The 18,506-nt window shown below is 38.3% G+C and overlaps 3 long non-coding RNA genes across 6 annotated transcripts in view; 1 reads left to right on the top strand and 2 right to left on the bottom strand.

The window, feature by feature from the left end:
* Positions 1 to 18,506, bottom strand: part of LOC129633320 (uncharacterized) — a 607,349-nt gene that overhangs the window by 284,462 nt on the left and 304,381 nt on the right. The window lies entirely within an intron of this gene.
* Positions 593 to 3,766, top strand: LOC129633321 (uncharacterized). The gene is made up of 2 exons (XR_008705022.1): positions 593 to 1,760; positions 2,876 to 3,766. It is a non-coding gene; the product is annotated as an uncharacterized LOC129633321 (long non-coding RNA).
* Positions 5,672 to 7,071, bottom strand: LOC129633331 (uncharacterized). Its single transcript, XR_008705033.1, has 2 exons — positions 6,766 to 7,071; positions 5,672 to 6,576 (listed from the first exon to the last, which is right to left on the bottom strand). It is a non-coding gene; the product is annotated as an uncharacterized LOC129633331 (long non-coding RNA).

Raw genomic sequence — 18,506 nt, 5'->3', positions numbered from 1 at the left:
GTACAATAAACATGACAAAAACCATGTCTAGGCAAATATACACACTCACAAATATTATCCAATCTCTTTCCAAACCTTCTGCACGCTGACCTTATCAACCCAATTAGATGGTTACCCATTTCCAAAGCAAAGTTAAAGGCAGTAAACATATCATTAAGAAAAATGAGCATAGGTTAGCTTCCTAGAGAATTGTTTTTACAATAAGTGTATGATTTTTGTCAATTTGTTTTGAGAAGTGATAATTGCTACTGGAATAATCTGTTCTATGCTTCTCTCACTGACGTAATCTAGTGGCCTCTGTTGAATATAATATTTCACAACTAGAAGAGGCTTTAGGAATCATCACGACTGAGCGACTTTCACTTTAAGAATCATCATTTAATCTTCTTCATCCAAGAGGTGAGAAAATTGAGGGCCAGAGAGCTTTAATCACTTGCCCGAGTCAAGGTATACCTAAGTGTCTTTACAAATGTAATTTAGAATCTGTGAGCGCTAAAATCTAAAGGAAAAAACAGATTTCACAAAGGAAATTTTAGTTTGCATATTGTAAGGAACTCACTATTTCTAGTCTAGATACATTGGCACAGTCCTTGAGCTAACATCATGGATCTATACCTCAAAAATAATGAGAGTGTGAACTAAAGCGGGGGCTCTGAAAATGATAAGGAAAGGATATTTTAAAACTATAAGTCACAGAGGAGGGTGACTCCTGAGTTTCCTGGTTGATGGGATATTGTGATAGTCCTTCATCTCATTTCCTACCTAAATTCATCCATTTTTCTAAATCATTCTTCAGAGTGATCTTTCTAATGCATGGGTTTTACCTTCCAGTACAATCCTCATTGCCTAGCTTAATTGAGTTCCCTGGAGGCAAATGCTGACACTAAGAGTCATATGAGAGTCACTTATATTAATAAGAGTGGAAAATCCAGGAAGCAGGAAGCGGAACAGGGAAAGGAAGGAGGCCAGGCAAGCCTGCAAAATAAAAGTATATCCATAGAGGGTAACCCTGGCACATGAATGCAGGGCTCTCTGGAGACAGTGGAAGTCAGTCCACTTAAAGTGTGTTTGTAGATCCCTGGGGTCTAAAAACCATGTGGTCTACAATGAGATTAGGTGCTTGCAGCTGAGTGACTAAGCCAACTGTTTATTTCAACTGACATTGCTTTCAGAGAACTTCTTCTTTGTGAAGGAAGTGGTGCATGGGTTGACTTCTACCACAAACTCACCCTCTCCTGGTTGATAAAAAGTCTGTAGAAGAATCACCCTTCAGAACTGTCCTGATCAGGGGAGAGGAAGCAGGATTATTTGCATCCCATCACATCAATCAGAGCTTAAGGACCGTACCCTGTGAACATTGCCAGGTGTTTCCAGATCTTGGCAAGGAGAGGGAGGAGCCCAGGCAGTGTGAGAGCAGCCTGTCCACAAGAAGTTACGAAGTTAGGAAGTTAGGAAGTCTCCTTTCTTCTCTTTGCTGGGAGTAATACCACATGAGTACATGTGAAGGTGAAGGGCGCTGATGTGATGACTGAAGAACACTAACATCATCTGCTAAACTCCCTAGAAAGTGTACTTTCTAGGCAGTTTGTCCCAGAGTATGATGCCTTGCTACATCTGGTTTCCATCTTTTCAGTTTCATCTATAATTGTATCCTATCCCATTCTGCTGCACTCTACACCAGTGGTTTTCAGTTTTGCTTGCACATTGGAATCGCCTGAGAAGTTTTAGACCTGCTAATGCCTGAGCTCTCTACCAACAATGTGAGTTTATTGGTCTACATTGTTTGTTTGTTTGTTTACCTTAAGTGATACTCTTGTGTAGGGAAGATTGAGACCCACTGCTCCAAGCTTTTGTATTAAACTTCTTGCAATTCCATGAGTTTGACATTGCATGATTTTGCTTTCCAGGCCATGAACACTGCAGAAATAACCTTCCCTAGCTTTGACTTTTGAAACCCGACTGACATTTAAAATGCTATTCCTTCTCAAGCCTCAGATCAACTTCCATTTTCTCAATTACAAGGGTTAAGAAACACATAATCAAAGTGTTCAAAATACTTACCACCCAACCAAAGTCTGGTGAAATGTCCTTTTATACATTATTAGTAGCTATACACAAAAATTTAACTCCTCATAAAGGGGTTAAATTACAAAGAAAGCAATACTAAAGAAAAATCTTTAAGTAGAACTCCATTGTATTACTTAAATAATGAGAAACAACCCAAATGTCCATCACTAACAAAACAGTTACATAAACCATGCCATAGTCCTACAATCACATGTAGCAATTGAAAATAATATTTTAAAAGAATTTAATAGTCTTGGGAGCTATTTATACTGTCACCAACCAACCATACACACATGTAATCAGTTTATAAAATCTTATATATGAAATGTTACTATTGATTTTTTAAATATATAAAAGACTGGAAAATAGACCAAAAAGAAAAAGAAATAAGTCAATTACTTCAAATGATGGGATTTATTAACACAAACTAATAAATTTAATTTTTTATTAAAATTATCTACAATTATTGTTTTGACTTATTAAAAATTAATACTTTCTCCATTAACATTTCCCCATTCTGTATTAATTTTTCTCATTAATTTTTTTTCTCTTTTTTTTTCCTCATTAATTTTAACTTATCATTTGTTCGTTTTTCTCCTGTGATCCTTGGATTTTGCCTTATATTTTTTATTGAGGTATAATTTATCAACAGTGAAATCTTCAGAACATAATTGAGCTTGCTGAATTGCTTCTTACAAATTTGGCAGAAGGGCTTCATTACCCGGAAAGCTTTTTTATAGCTCTCCCCTGTCACTCTACCTCCTGCTCCTGTGAGAAGCAACCACTGATCTGATTTATATCACCTTAGGAGAGCATCCAGTCCCATCACTTCATGGCAAATAGATGGGGAAAGAGTGGACACAGGGGCTGACTTCATTTTTCTGGGCTCCAAAATCATGCAGATGGTGACTGCAGCCAGGAAATTAAAAGACGCTTACTCCTTGGAAGGAAAGTTATGACCAACCTAGACAGCATATTGAAAAGCAGAGACATTACTTTGCCAACAAAGGTCCATCTAGTCAAGGCTATGGTTTTTCCAGTGGTCATGTATGGACGTGAGAGTTGGACTATAAAGAAGGCTGAGTGCTAAAGAATTGATGCTTTTGAACTGTGGTGTTAGAGAAGACTCTTGAGAGTCCCTTGGACTGCAAGGAGATCCAACCAGTCCATCCTAAAGGAGATCAGTCCTGGGTGTTCATTGGAGGGACTGATGTTGAAGCTGAAACTCCAGTACTTTGGCCACCTGATGAGAAGAGCTGACTCATTGGAAAAGACCCTGATGCTGGGAAAGATTGAGAGCAGGAGGAGAAGGGGACGACAGAGGATGAGATGGTTGGATGGCATCACCAACTTGATGGACATGGGTTTGGGTGGACTCCGGGAGTTGGTGATGGACAGGGAGGCCTGGCGTGCTGCGGTTCACGGGGTAGCAAAGAGTCGGACACGACCGAGTGACTGAACTGAACTGAAGGAGAGTTTTGCCTATTCTAGAATTGCATATAAAGGGGATCATACATTATAGACATTTCCTTTTTTACTTAGCATAATATTTTTGCATTTATTAGTAGTTAGTTCCTTTTTATTGCTGAGTTGTATCTACTGTGTGAATATACCAGTTTGTTTATCTAGACGCTTGCTGATGAACATCTGGTCTGTCTCCAGTTTGAGGAGTGTAAATAAACTCCTATGAACATTCTTGCATAATGTTTTTTGTGGATGTTTATTTTTGTTTCTCTGGAATAAACACCTATGTGGTATAGAGCCTCCAAGATGGTACCCAATGATCCTTGCTTCCTCATACCTAGCCTCTTATGTAGTTGCATCCCTCCCCACCACATACACACATATACCACACACTGAATAGGGCTACTATATGCAGTCAATAGGATACTGCAAAAAGGTATAAAGTATGGCTTTAAAGGCTAGGTCATAAAAGCGGCCACCTTGTTCTCTCTCAGATCATTCATTCTGGTGGGACACCAGCTGCCAGGAAGACACTCAAGCAGCAATATGGTGGGATCCGAATGGCAAGGAGCTGAAGCCACCTGCCAGTCACCATTTTCATCTTGTCAGTCTTGTGAGTATGTCACTGTAGAGCAGAGCCTCCAGCCCCATCCAGCATTCAGGTGACTGTGGTCCTGGCTACCACATTAAGTGAAACCAAAAAGAGACCCTGAAGCAAACCACTCAATTAAGCCTACTCTGAATTCCTAACCCCCAGAAACTATATACGTGTTTACCATAGTTTAACCCATTGCATACTGCGTGAATGCTTGGTCACTAAGTCCTGTCCGACTCTCTGTGACCCCATGCACTGTAGCCCATCAGGCTCCTCTGTCCATGGGATTCTCCAGGCAAGAATACTGGAGAGGTTTGCCATTTCCTCCTTCAGGGGATCTTCCCGCCCAGGGATGGAACCCAAGTCTCCCGCATTGGCAGGTGGGTTCTTTACCACTGAGCCACCACGGAAGCTCGTTTAAGCCATTAAGTTGTGGTAATTTATGATGTAGATAATAAATACAATCTAGAAGTGCAATTTTTGGATCATAGAATAAATTTATGTTCAACTTTTAGTGATACTGAGAATTTTCCAAGGTGGTTGTGCCATTTTACACTTGCAGAGTCACAGTTGTTCACTATCTTTGCCAATTCTTGGTATCATCAGTCTTTTGTTTTAGTCATTCTAGTAGGTATGCAGTAGTGTTTCATTGGGGTTTTAGTTTAGACTTCACTCTATCTAACTCCGTTGAGCATTTCATGTGCTTTATCATGTGCCTTATATTTTACATATTTTTTCTTCCAGTTTCATTGAGCTATAACTGACATGCAATACTACTTAAGAAGTTCACAATTTTACTTACATACATCATGAAATGGTTTTCATAGTAAGTATACTGAACATCCATCATCTCACACAGATATTTGGCAAAACTAATACAATTTTGTAAAGTTTAAAAATAAAATAAAATTTTAAAAAAATAAATAAATTTAAAAAATTAAAAGAAAAAGAAGAAAATCATTTTATATATTATTTATGCTTCTTTCACAGACTGAAGCATGATTCTAATCAGGGTTAATCAATGTTGGATTAATAAGTTAGTGAACAAATGAACATGTTTTTCCTGTAAAAACTACAAATAGGGGTAACTCCAAGCTCTTTCAAACACAGGACTTACAAATTGTACAAGACAATCTATAGCTCAATTACTAGGTATAGAAATTTATAATGAGATCTTAAAAGTTTCCCTTCCTTTAATTTCCTAAGATAAAAATGCATCATAATTCTCATTTTTTATTTATTGGGATTTTTCTTGCTCAGTGCACTTCTCATTGCACTCAAAGTCTTGCAGGATTAGATGGAAATAGAGTGACCCTCTTAGACAAAACATCAAAGCAACAGGGAGAAATGAGTTAAATTAGTAAAATCAACACATGATAAATTAAATCTGCTATCTGAGGAAAGAGCCCTTTAGCAGTATTAGGTTCAAAAGGCAAAAGCAGGCAGGCCTTGGGCATAACTTAATTAACAGTATAAACATATCTATAGATTAAACTTGCCATTACTGGTGGAATGGTCTCATTAGAAGGAGAAGCAAGACAAACAGGGAGTTTGAATTTAATTTACTTCATATATATAGAAGAGAACAAAGCTGACGGGGGGCAGGGCACAGAACAGGCATTCTGACCGCTAAAGAGGTCCCTCTATTGTGGGGCAGACGTGGGCCATCTGGTTGGTCACTATGGCCTAAATGACAGAACTCCTTTTACTTTTGTTCAGACACATGATAATCAAATAGCCTGAAGACTAATTTCATTTCTCAGCAAGACTATACACTGGAGCAGACCCAGGTGTTCTGACCACAACAAAAGGAACAGTTTCCACTGCAAAAGAATAAATGGACCCAGGAAGGAGGAGATAAGCTAATCAGATAATGAACATATTCTAATTGGCTTACCCATAGTGTTTCATATATTTAATTACTATAACATATTGATTTCACAAGCTGCAACTGTGCTAAAAAAAAAATGGTTTCATTTTTCTAAGACGACTGAATTCCTATTTTAAACCCCATTTTTCTGAATGACAAATAACCAACTTAGTCACTTCAAGATATTTTTCAGTCAAATCATGGTTTCTCTGTCATATGAGGATTTTCCCAGTGAAATCGAGGTTCACCACGTTCCCTCCTTCCACTGATGTGTGTGGTATCTAAGTCTTGGAGAATGAATGAATGGGTGGCAGGGCCACCATGTTGTACAACTCCAGAAACACAATCATGGCAGCATTAATGTTTGCTTCTTGGTCAGATTTTGTCCCTGCTAATGTTGGCTGTGAATGAGCAAAATGAATGTTTTTTTTTTCCTGTAACACTTAGGAATAAAAGTCCTTCCCCACAAAGTCTTTTGTAGATAGGGCTTGCATAATCATCTTCACACAGATCAGGCTGTAAATCCAAGAGGTTTCTTCAGGCTAAAGTTAGACAGTTCATCCACTTGCTTTGTGTAATTCTGAGGGCATGTGAAAAAGTAAGTACTGGTTATCTACTGTGATGGAGCAAACAACCCAAAACTTAGTGGCTCACAATAATCATTTTATCATGTTTATGACATGTGGGTCAGACCTTCAAGGGCTGGGTGGGCTGCCTCCCCTAGGATTATTAATATTTGGTAGTATGTGGTTGATGGCTACACACATACCTGTTGTCTTGGTGGAAAGAGAGGGCAGACTGGGCTGAGCCGGGCCCCTTTCCCTATCCAAGAAGTCTCAAGACTTCTCTAGATAGGCTTTGCAAGAAGATGATCAGACTGCATGCAACTGGCTTTCCCCTGAGAGAACATTCTAAGAGATTCCAGTGAAAGTTGCAAAACTTCTTGTTATCTGACCTTAAAACTCACAGAAGCTCATTTCTGATGCATTCCATTGGTCAACCATACCAGTAGATTAGCCCACATTCAAGGAGAAGGGAATTAGTCTCTGCTTCTTAATGGAAAGTAGCAAAAAAAAAAAAAAAATTGTGGCCACTTTTGAGTTGGGAGGGAAATGACAAGATTTTTCCAAGTCACTCTGAGAGTTGTAAGAAACTGAAGGTGATTAACTCAAACTTCTTGACACACCACATTAGGTCATGCTATACCATCATCCCTAGTCAACTGGTGTTATGCCGTCCCAGCACATGAGAAAATCCACTTGCAAAACAAGTCACAGGTCCTAACTGCTCTTGGAGTCCCAAATTAATCTTGGACTTGTATCACCACCTCCTCAGAGCTCAGCTTTGCAGTGGGCTTCAGAGCAGAGAACTTCTTTTCAGGGAATAACACCCATGTTTAATCCATTTCCATCTTCCTTAGCTCTTTTTTTCTACCCAAAGCAGGAAAATCTTTATATTTATCCAACAACCAGGCCACAACAGACTTGACTGAATGAATTTTTTGCTTGCCTAGTATTTATGAGAGGCTTGAGAATTCAAACTTCAAAGACAATTAATAAGCTTTTTTCTCATCTGTGGTCTACTGGAACCTCCCTTCTCTGAGTCATAGAAACCAAGATCTAGATGGAAGAGGCAAATAAAATTATAGGTAAAAGGGATTTCATGGGGGAAAAATCACCTCAGTAACTGCTTCAAAATAAGTTTTCTGTCACTTTTAAAAATGGGGCTTCTGATTGCTCCATTAGTCACTCATGAGTTTGCTCAACTCCTCTCAGAGACTTGGGCTGATTAAATTTGGGAGCCATGATAAAAGTGAATCACTAGGCCAGAAAAGCTGAGAACCCAACTCCTTACTTCACTGACATCTAACAAAGGCACTCTCTAGGGCTATCTTTTATGTAATTGGTACCTAAAATTGTCATAAGTGCTTTAAATGTAATACTTTATTTAAATACAATAAAAAGTGTATAAGATAGGTCAGATTATTCTTTCCATTTTACAGATGAAGAAACTGAGGCATGGAGAGATTAAGCAATTTACAGAAGGTCACACAATGAAAGAGGTAATCTAATCTAGGTAATCTTGTTTTAGAGTTTATGCTCTTAGTTACTCTGCAATTGACTCCTCAATATTTGCCTTTAAACTGCAACAAATACAATTCTATAGTTGTAACTACATTCTGACAAAACTTTATTTTTAGTATACCAAATTTTGACTACAGACATGTATGTTGAGTGAGGTTTTGGCTTATAGTCATGTATGTTGAGTGAAGTTCCACTTTAAACGTTTATTTGCCAAGTATCTTGCAATATACCAATGAGGAGTTTAAATGAACCATTTATAAGGATGTGAAAATTGAAAATTGCCTTTAAAAAGTTTAACAATAGTAAATTTAAAATATAATAAGGATTTCCCTGACAGTCCAGTGGTTAAGACTCCATGCTTCCACTGCAGGGAACACAGGTTCAATTCCTGGTTGGGGAACTAAGATCCCACATGCCACATGCCATGCACAGAGCAGCCCAAAATAATAATAATAGAATATATAAAGATAAAATGGCCTACACATAAATTTTACCTGTTTGAATACAAACCTCAAATCTTTTTTTTAATAACTCGAAGAAGGTGATTATTTCTTAAAAAGAAAAAATAACAGCCTATGGATTGACTAATGTTACTGTGCTTTTTATTGACATGAAAAGAGTTCTATAAAGTGACTATGCTAAGAAATCTCTTTCTTTTTATCCCTGTCACATCTGGTGACAATGAAGGTTAACTTGCCAATCCCCAGTTGTGGACTATAAAAACAAAATATTAAAAAATAAATAAATAAAAACAAAATATTAGACTTCAAGAGAGGAGAGCTGTAATAATAAAGTAACAGTGAATCAGGCATCCCAAATCATAGCTGCTCAAATAAATAAAATATGGTGCCCCAGAAAACTCAAAGGAAAGGCCCTGTTAGAATCAACCTTCACACAAAAAATGTTAGCCTGAATGCACTGTGCCTTGACTCCTGATAGAAAATATATAAATATAGAAAGATACCTTGAAATGCAGCCATTTAATTTTTTCAATTGAGAAAAACCTTCTCTTCTTTTAAATATATGTTAAATAATTCTTGTTTTATACTGCAAAGAAAATCACATGCAGGCAAAATCTCTACAGATACCAATAGCTAGAATAAAATCTAGCTGGCTGAAATCAGAAAAAATAAGGCTTCCCAAAACCTGAACATACCTTTAGAAGTGGTACTGATTTTTGGTTCTGTTGTCATTTTCCCCCAAAGTCTCTTTATCACCAATTCTATCTGATGCTCTCAATCCAAAGACATTCTTCCTGTATACTTGGACTTTAACATTGTCTTAAGCTGATTAATTCCAACCTCACCAACCAAGACTGGAATTAAGATGGCAATCTGTATTACAATACCTTCTAATCATTCTTGGGACTAACCACCTATCTATTTGACACAAGGAGGGAAAAACATACAAATATATTGATATACATATACATGTGTGCATGATTCATAGACACATCATTACACCTAAACACTTAAGCTTGCAGTCAAAGTTCCTCTGATCAACCACAAGGAAAATATGTTTCCATAACCATACTTTAAATGGGACAGTCACCAGTCTGTGCCAACAGGTCATTCATCAGTTATTAAGTGAGATAAGTGGATATGCTTAATATATGGTTGACATTTGGTAAATAGTTCCCTTTCTCTTTCAGTTGTACAGAAAATATAAATATTAAAGAACTGTGAGTATGTGCAGTGGGATAGTGAAAAATATTTCATACAATCACAACGGTGTATCATTCATGAAGTCAGTGAGTTTATTTTGTTGATTGATGGATCCCTAGCACCTAGACCAGTAACTGGCCATGTGTGCATGCTAAGTGGCTTCAATTGTGTCTAACTCTGTGCGACCCTATGGACTATAACCTGCCAGGCTCCTCTGTCCATGGGATTCTCCAGGCAAGAATACTGGAGTGAGTTGCCATGCCCTCCTCCAGGGGAATCTTCCCAACCCAGGGATCGAACCCTTGTCTCTTATGTCTTCTGCACTGGCAGGCAGGTTCTTTACCACTAGCGACACCTGGGAAGCCACAGTGGAATTAAATAAACACATATTTAAAATCTGAATAAATGATCGTGTAGTAGGAAGGAAGGAAAGGGAGAAATAGGGAAGAAGCCAGGCAGTCAATATGGCTAATAAACTGTGGCTCATGCTATAATGTTCTTTCACAAGACCAGTGATTCTGATCCAAAAGCTAAGAAATCAACTTCCCCCCCTGAAATACTGAAAAATACATCATTTTCATTCTACCTATATAGGGCAGTGAGATGCCAGGAGCTCAGTTAACATCCCATTCTATCACTTTGATTTGTGTGACCTTGTTAAAATTTCTTAATTTCTCTAAGCCTCTGTTTTCTCACCTGTAAAATAGCTGCAATAAATAATTAATAGCATTTAATACCTGTTATGGACTGAATTGCCTCCCTCTAAAACTCTTATGCTGAAGTCTTACTCCCATTGTGGCTGTATTAGAAGACAGAAACTTTAAACAGGTAATTAACTTTAAATGAGGTCCTAAGAATGAGGTTCTAATCTAACTGGACTAGAATTCTTATTTTAAAAAAAATAAAGAGAGAGAGAAACCTGGAAGACAGGCACTCAGAAGAAAGGCCATGTGAGGACACAGTGAAAGGTAGCCATCTACAAGTCAAGAGGAGAAGTCTCAAAAAAATGCAACTCTATTAATACCTTAAAATTAGACTTAATATCTCTAAAACTGTAGAAATAAGTTTCTGTTTTTTGAGATATCAGTCTATGATATGGTTTTATTATAGACCAAGCCAATTAGTAGTTTTTTAAACATCTGTTATGAATGTTGGACTAGAAAATAATCTTAGCGCCTGAAACATAGGAAATGCCCATAAATGCTAACTATTAATAATGTGGTTAGGAAACAATTCTCCGTAAGTCTCCCAACTTTCTGCACATCTTAGCAAAGACTCTGAAAACTTAGGCTTAGAACTATCTTTTTAAGAATGCTTGTGTAGCAAACAGCCTTAGTAGAGAGTGGTTCAGTCACTAACTTTTGTCTGACTCTGTGACTCCATGGATTGTAGCACACCAGGCTTCCTGGTCCTTCACTACCTTCTGGAATTTGCTCAAACTCATGTCCATTGAGTCAGTGATGTTATACAGCCATCTCACCCCCTGTCATCCCTTGCCCTTCCTGCCCTCAATCTCTACCAGAATTTGGGTCTTTTCCAATGAATCAGCTCTTTATATCAGGTGGCCAGAATAACTTTCACTTTAGTAGAGAAGAATACTATCAAATTACCAATGACATTTTTCACAGAACTAGAACAAATAATCCTAAAATCTATATGGAATCATAAAAGACCCAGAATTGCCAACACAATCCTTATGGAAAAAAACAAAGCAGGAGACATAACCCTTCTGGACTTCAAACAATACTACAAAGCTACAATAATCAAAACAGCATGGTATTGGCACAACAACAGACATATGGACCAGTGGAGAACAGACATATGGACAGAATAGAGAACCCAGAAATAAACCCAAATACCTATGAACAATTAATTAACTTTTGACAAAGGAGGTGAGAACATACAATGGGGAAGAGGTCTCTTCAGCTAGTGATGTTGGAAAAGTTGCACAGTCACATGTAAATCAATTAAGTTAGAACACACTCTCAAACCATAAACAAAAAATAAACTCAAAATAGCTTAAAGACTTAAATATAAGACATAACACTGTAAAACTAGAACATAGGCAAACCATTCTCTGACGTAAATTGTGCCAACGTTTTCTTAGGTCAGTCTCCCAAAGCAACAAAAACAAAAGTAAAGTAACAAATGGACCTAATCTAACTTATAAACCTTAGCACAGCAAAGGAAACCAATTGTTGCTGTTCTGGCAGTAAGCTGTATCCACCTCTTTGCAGCCCCATGGACTAAAGCATGTCATGCTCTGTCCTCCACTATCTTCTGGAGTTTGCTGAAATCCATAACTATTGAGTCAGTGATGCTATCTATCTAACCATCTCATCCTTTGCCACCCACTTCTCTTTTTGCCTTCAATCGTTCCCAGCATCAGGGTCTTTCCAGTGAGTCAGCTCTTCTCATCAAGTGGCCAGAGTATTGGAGTTTCAGCTACAGCATCAGTCTTTCATTGAATATTCATGGTTGATTTCCTTTAGGATTGACTAGTTTGATCTCCTCACAGGCCAAGGGACTCTCAAGAGTCTTCTCCAACACCACAATTCAAAAGCATCAGTTGTTCAGCACTTAGCCTTCTTTAGGGTTCAACTCTCACATCTGTACCTGACTACTGGAAAAACCACAGCTTTGACTATACGGACTCTGTCAGCAAAGTGATGTCTTTGCTTTTTTATATGCTATCTAGGTTGTCATAGCTTTCTTTCCACAGAGCAAGGGTCTTTTAATTTCATGGCTGCAGTCAACATTGATTCATGGGCTGCAGCTCCACAGTGATTTTGGAGCCCAAGAAAATACAATCTCTCACTGCTTCCACTTTTTTCCCTTCTATTTGCCATGAAATGATGGGACCTGATGCCATGATTTCAGTTCTTTAAATGTTGAGTTTCAAGCCAGCTTTTTCACTCTCCTCTTTCACCCTCATCAAGAGGCTTTTTTGTTCTTCTTCACTTTCTTCCATTAGAGTGGTATTATCTGCATATCTGAGGTTATTAATATTTCTCCTGGCATTCTTGATTCCAGCATGTGATTCATCCAGCCCAGCATTTCTCATGATGTACTCTGCATAGAAATAAGCAGGGTGATAATATACAGCCTTATCATACTCATTTCCCAATATGGAACCAGTCAGTTGTCCCATATCCAATTCTAACTGTTGCTTCTTGATCTTACAGGTTTCTCAGGAGAGAGGTATGGTGGTCTGGTACTCCCATCTCTAAGAGTTTTCCACAATTTGTTGTGATGTACACAGTCAAAAGCTTGAGCATAGTCAATGAAGCAGAATTAGGTATTTTTCTGGAATTCCCTTATTTTCTCCATTATTCATTGAATGCTGGCAATTTGACCTTTGCCTTTTCCAAATACAACTTGTACATCTGGAAGTTCTCTGTTTATGTACTGCTGAAGCCTGGCTTGAAGCATTTTGAGCATTACCTTGCTAGCATGTGAAATGAGTGCAATTGAGTGGTAGTTTGAACATTCTTTGGCACTATCCTTCTTTGGGATTGAAATGAAAATTGATCTTTCCAGTCCCGGGGCCACTGTTAAGTTTTCCAAACCTGCTGACATATTGAGTACAGCACTTTAACAGAATTATCTTTTAGGATTTTAAATAGCTTAGCTGGAATCCCATAAGCTCCACTAACTTTGTTCATAGTAATGCATCCTAAGACCCACTTGACTTCATATTCCAGAATGTCTGGCTCTAGGTAAGTGACCACACTATTGTGGTTATCCAGATCATTAAGAACTTTTTGGTATAGTTCTGTATATTCTTACCACATCCTCCTAATCTGTTATGCTTCTGCTTAATCTCTTCTGCTTCTAGATCCTTACCATTTCTGTCCTTTATTGTGCCCATCTTTGCATGAAATGTTCCCTTGATCTCCCAGTTTTCTTGAAGAGCTCTCTAGTCTTTCCCATTCTATTGTTTTACTCTATTTATTTGCATTGTTCATTTAAGAAGGCCTTCTTATCTCTCCCTGCTCTCCTTTCTCTGGAACTCTGCATTCATTTGGGTATATCTTTCCTTTTCTCCCTTGCTTTTCACTTTTCTTCTTTCCTCAGCTATTTTAAAAGCCTCCTCAGACAAATACTTTGCCTTCTTGCATTTCTTTTTCTTTGGAATCATTTTGGTCACTGCCTCCTGTACAATGTTATGAACCTGCATTCATAATTTTTCAAGCACTCTATCTACCATATCTAGTCCCTTGTATCTATTCATCACCTCCACTGTATAGTCATAAGGGATTTGATTTAGGTCATAACTGAGTTGCCTAGTGGCTTTCCCTATGTTGTTCAATTTAAGCCTGAATTCTGCAATACAGAGCTCATGATATGAGCCACAGTCAGCTCCAGGTCTTGTTTTTACTGACTGTATAGTGCTTCTCCACCTTTCGCTGCAAAGAACATAATCAATCTAGTTTTGATACTGACCATCTGGACTGGGAGACAATATTTGCAATGATGCGACTGACAAGAGATTAATTTCCAAAATATACAAAGAGATCCTACAACTAAAAAACAAAAAACAAACAACCTAATAAAAAAAATGGGCCAAAGACCTAAATAGACATTTCTCCAAAGAAGACATACAAATGTCTGATAGGTACATGAAAAGATTATCATCATTGCTAATTACTAGAGAAATGCAAATCAAAACTAAACTGAGGTACCACCCCACACAGATCAGAATGACCATCATTAAAAAGTCTACAAATATATGTTGGAGAGGGCATGGAGAAAAGGGAACCTTCTTATACTCTTGATCGGAGTATAAGGTAGTCCAATCGTTAAGGAAAACAGTATAGAAGTTCCTCAAAGAAAATTAAAAATAGAGTTGCCATATGATCCAACAATCCTACTCCTGGATATAAACCCAGACAAAACTATAATTCGAAAGATACTTGGACCCCTATGTGCATAGCAGCACTAACCAAGACATGGAAACACCCTAAATGTCCACTGACAGATAAATAAAGAAGATGTGATCGGTGTATACAATTGACTATTACTCAGTCATAAAAATAATGAAACAATGCCATCTGCAGCAACACAGAGCAACTAGAGATTATCATACTTAGTAAAGTAAGTCAGAAAGAGAAATACAAATACCACATGATATCACTTATATGTGGAACCTAAAATATCACACAAATTATCTATGAAACAGAAGAAGACTCACAGACATGGACAACAGACCTGTGGTTACCAAGGATGGAAGAGGGAAAGACTGGGAGTTTGAGATTAGCAGATGCAAACTAGTATATCAGTTCAATTCAGTTCACTTCAGTCACTCAGTTGTGTCTGACTCTTTGCGACCCCATGGACTGGAGCATGCCAGGCCTCCCTGTCCATTGCCAACTCCCAGAATTGACTCAAACTCATGTGCATTGAGTCGGTGATGCCATCCAACCATCTCATCCTCTGTCGTCCCCTTCTCCCGCCTTAATCTTTCCCAGCATCAGGGTCTTTTCCAGTGAGTCAGTTCTTCCCATCAGGTGGCCAAAGTATTGGAATATCAACTTCATCATCAGTCTTTCCAATGAATATTCAGGACTGATTTCCTTTAGGATGGACTAGTTGGATCTCTTTGTAGTCCAAGGGACTCTCAAGAGTCATCTCCAACACCACAGTTCAGAAGCCTCAATTCTTTGGTACTCAGCTTTCTTTATAGTCCAACTCTCACTTCCACACATGACTAATGGAAAAATCATGTCTTTGACTAGACAGACCTTTGTTGGCAAAGTAATGTCTCTGCTTTTTAATATACTGTCTAGGTTGGTCATAACTTTTCCTCCAAGGAGCAAGCATCTTTTAATTTCATGGCTGCAGTCACCATCTGCAGTGATTTTGGAGCCCAGAAAAATTAAGTCTGTCACTGTTTGCGCTGTTTCCCCATCTATTTGCCATGAAGTGATGGGACTGGATGCCATGATCTTCGTTTTCTGAATGTTGAGCTTTAAGCCAACCTTTTCACTCTCCACTTTCACTTTCATCAAGAGGCTCTTTAGTTTCTCTTTGCTTTCTTCCAAAAGGGTGGTGTCATTTGCATATTTGAGGTTATTGATATTTCTCCCGACAATCTTGATTCCAGCCTGTGCTTTATCCAGCCCAGCGTTTCTCATGATGTACTCTGAATATAAGTTAAATAAGCAGGGTGACAATATACAGCCTTGGCATACTCCTTTTCCTATGTGGAACCAGTATGTTGTTCCATGTCCAGTTCTAACTGTTGCTTCCTGACCTGCATACAGATTTCTCAAGAGGCAGGTCAGGTGGTCTGGTATTCCAATCTCTTTAAGAACTTTCCAGAGTTTGTTGTGGTCCACACAGTCAAAGGCTTTGGCATAGTCAATAAAGCAGTAGTAGATGTTTTTCTGGAACTCTTTTGCTTTTTTGATGATCCAATAGATGTTGGCAATTTGATCTCTGGTTCTTCTGCCTTTTCTAAATCCAGCTTGAACTTCTGGATGTTCATGGTTCATGTACTGTTTAAGCCTAGCTTCGAGAATTTTGAGCATTACTTTACTAGTGTGTGAGATGAGTGCAATTGTGCCATAGTTTGAGCATTCTTTGGCATTGCCTTTCTTCGGGATTGGAATGAAAACTGACCTTTTCCAGTCCTGTGGCCACTGCTGAGTTTTCCAAATTTGCTGGCATATTGAGTGTAGGACTTTCACAGCATCATCCTTTAGGAGTTGAAATAGCTCAACTGGAATGCCATCACCTCCACTAGCTTTGTTTATAGTGATGCTTTCTAAGGCCCACTTGACTTCACATTCCAGGATGTCTGGCTCTAGGTTGGTGATCACACCATCGTGATTATCAGGACTGTGAAGATCTTTTTTTTGTATAGTTCTTCTGTGTATTCTTGCCACCTCTTCTTAATATCTTTTGCTTCTGTTAGGTCCATACCATTTCTGTCCTTTATTATGCCCATCTTTGCATGAAATGTTCCCTAGGTATCTTTAATTTTTTTGAAGAGATCTCTAGATTTTCCCATTCTATTGTTTTCCTCTATTTCTTTGCATTGATCACTTAGGAAGGCTTTCTTATCTCTCCTTGCTATTCTTTGGAACTCTGCATTCAAATGGGTATATTTGAATGGGTATACCCATCTGCATTCAAATGGGTATATCTTTCCTTTTCTCCTTTGCCTAGTATATATAGTATATCTACTACTACTACTAAGTCACGTCAGTTGTGTCTGACTCTGTGCGACCCCACCAGGCAGCCCACCAGGCTCCTCCGTCCCTGGGATTCTCCAGGCAAGAACACGGGAGTGGGGTGCCATTTCCTTCTCCAATGCATGAAAGTGGAAAGTGAAAGGGAAGTCGCTCAGTCGTGTCCGACTCCTAGCGACCCCATGGACTGCAGCCTACAAGGCTCCTCTGTCCATGGGATTTTCCAGGCAAGAGTACTGGAGTGGGGTGCCATTGCCTTCTCCGATAGTATATCTAGTATATATAATATATTTTTATATATATATTAGTGTATATAGGATGGATATATACTAGTATATATAGGATGGATATACACCAGTATATATAGGATGGATAAACAACAAGGTCCTGCTGTATAGCACTGGGAACTATATTTAATGTCCTGTGATAAACCATAATGAAAAAGATTATATTTATATGTATAATTAAATCACTTTTCTAAACAGCAGAAATTAATACAACATTTAAATCAACTACATTCCAATAAAAAATTTTTAAATATTGCTAAAAAAAAAAAAAAGAAGATCGAGAGGATAGTATTTTCCTATGGAACAGAGTGAAAGTGTGTTTATTACCCAGTAAGCCAGTATTCTTGCCTGGAGAATCCCATAGACAAAGGAGTCTGGCAGGCTACAGTCCATTGGGTTACAAAGAGTCGGACACAACTGAAGCGACTTAGCACACAAGCAGGTACCAGTATAATAAAGGTAATGCATCCCTCCAGGGCCAAGCTTGGTCAGGTTTGCTGTAGCCTATTATAAAAGATTCAGATTCCCTAAGCTCAGAGTTTCTTAGCTGTGATGCAAACCCACTGTGGGTGCTGCATGCATCCAACTTGGCTGCTTCATTTGCCTCCACAGAACTTGGGGAAGAGGGAAACTGACATAAACATAATGCTCAGATCATCTGTAGTGCTGTGAGTAATAAAGGCCTTTGTCTTTGTCTTGTTACAGCATTCCTGAAAGTGGCTAACATCTTAGATAACAAGTTGGTAAAACCAAGTTCCTTCACAGTTCTTGATAATCATAAATGTCATTTGTTACCTTTATTCCTGCTCTTTAGGAAATAAAAACATGAAAAAATAATTTTAAAATATAGTCTTTGAAAGGATAGCTCCTTTGAATTGAGTGCTAAAGTCTAATAAGTCGATTATTAGAGAGAAAGTGTATGTCCTCCTAAAATTAACCCTTCCAGCTGTTCTTCCCTACTTTCTATTCTACCCACTATCTCTTATCCTTCCAAAATTGCACATCACTGTAAAATCATCTTTTATTTCTCTCCCATTCATAGCTAAATCTCCTATAGAGTCATGTTCATTATCTGTCTTCCTTTCCTCACTGTTTTCTCACTCTTCATTCTACCTCAATACAGCTTGCCTCACCAACTCTACTGAAACTGTTTTGGAAAACTTAACAGGGCCTTCTCTTTGTCAGTAAATGTAATGGGCATTTGTCATTCTTCTTCTTCTTTGGCTCTTCTGCAGCATTTAACATCGCTATTCAATCCCTCCTTCTCTGAAACTCTCTC

The sequence above is a fragment of the Bubalus kerabau genome, chromosome 18 (assembly GCF_029407905.1).
Source record: "Bubalus kerabau isolate K-KA32 ecotype Philippines breed swamp buffalo chromosome 18, PCC_UOA_SB_1v2, whole genome shotgun sequence".
NCBI classification, from domain to species: domain Eukaryota; kingdom Metazoa; phylum Chordata; class Mammalia; order Artiodactyla; family Bovidae; genus Bubalus; species Bubalus kerabau.
Note: the sequence above shows the minus strand (reverse complement) of the source record. Positions and strands in the feature narration are given on the sequence as shown.